This window comes from Lipotes vexillifer, unplaced genomic scaffold, assembly GCF_000442215.2.
Source record: "Lipotes vexillifer unplaced genomic scaffold, Lipotes_vexillifer_v1.1 scaffold1798, whole genome shotgun sequence".
NCBI lineage: Eukaryota > Metazoa > Chordata > Mammalia > Artiodactyla > Lipotidae > Lipotes > Lipotes vexillifer.
Window position 1 is genome coordinate 1,149,017 of NW_006789032.1, and position 1,416 is coordinate 1,150,432.

Consider the following 1,416-nt stretch of genomic DNA (forward strand, 5'->3'; position numbering starts at 1 on the left):
CAGGGTGAGGGACAGGGCGGCCCCGACGCCGCGGGGGTCTCGTTAGGATGTGTAGTGGGGCTGAGGGATGCAGGATCTGAGGGCTGCGGGGCGCTGGTGCCACAGGTGCAGAGGGCCCCCCGGGAGGGGTGCACAGCCTCCTGCCTTGATGGAGGGATTCTCTGTGCATTTGTGCGATGGAAAGCCGCTTGGAATTCTGCCGCGTGTGCACCTCAAGTCCCTGGGCCTGGGGAAAGAGGGAGGGAGTTCGGATAGACCCGGGCTGCTCGGTTGGCCTCTTGCTGGCGGCCTTGGCATCACCTGGGACTTGTCAGCAGTGCAGCGTCTCCCCACACGTGCGCACGTGCACGCAGCTCCCCTCCAGGGGCCTCGGGGGGACCGAGGTGGGAGATGCCGCCTGACCACCTCCCATGCTCCCGTCCTGTGGCCTCGAAGGCGGTGGGGGCCGGGCTGAGCTGCTTTTCATCGTCTTTTTATTTTCCAGTCTCTTGGGGGAGGTGACCTCTCGTTTCCTGCCTGTCCTGGGAAGTGTGGCCGTCCAAGCCCTGGGTCACAGCCCTTTGTCATCAGAGCGAGGCCCTGCTGGAAGGTCTTTGTTCAGCTGGCAAGTGGCAGCTGTGGGAGCCGGTGGCCTCACCTGTGACAGCAGGGACTGAGCCGACAGGAAATGAGTGGAGGGTCTCCTGGGCAGTGGCCGTCATGATCTCCTTTGTGGTGGGGAAACTGGGGCAGGCTGGGTAAGTGGTCCCCTATACAAGGTGGGGGGTCAGGCTGAGTGCTCTGCTCGTGTGACCCCGGAGCACCAAGCCCCACCCTTTCACCTCCCCTGGGGGTGGGGTGCCACAGGACAGCACTCACTTTGCCCTTCCCTCCCCCCCTCCTCCTGTGGCCCCAGGGAGCCTGGGGACCCCTTTGCAGCGGTGCCCTTCTGGGGGAGGGGACCACCTCTGAGGGCTGTGGAGGCGGTTCAAGGTGTGGGGAAGGGGCCCTGCCACACACAGGAGGGAAAGCAGCTCTGGGTTGTGACCGTGCACAATGGGCCTTGTTCCCAGCTTCTCCGTGTGGTGTGGCCTCACCTCCGGGGCGGGGCGGGGGGCAAGGAGCAGACCCTTGATCTCCAGAGGCTGGCCTCTTACTGATGTCAGCTCTGAAGACCCCTGTCCCCAAGGTGACTCAGCCAACTCCTGCTTCCCCCAAGCCCCGTTCTGTTTTTCTTAATGAGGCTTTTATGCAGCCAGCTGATGGCGAGTCATGCATCATTTTCCACTGTTACTCTCATCTCCTTGGCTCTCCTGGAGCCCTGGGACAATTAGGACTTCAGAGACACCGCAGGACGATGATGTGACTGTCGTGAGATGGGTGGAGCCTGTGCCTGGGTGACCAATCATCTCAGCTCTCAAGGCAGTTTTCAGCAGG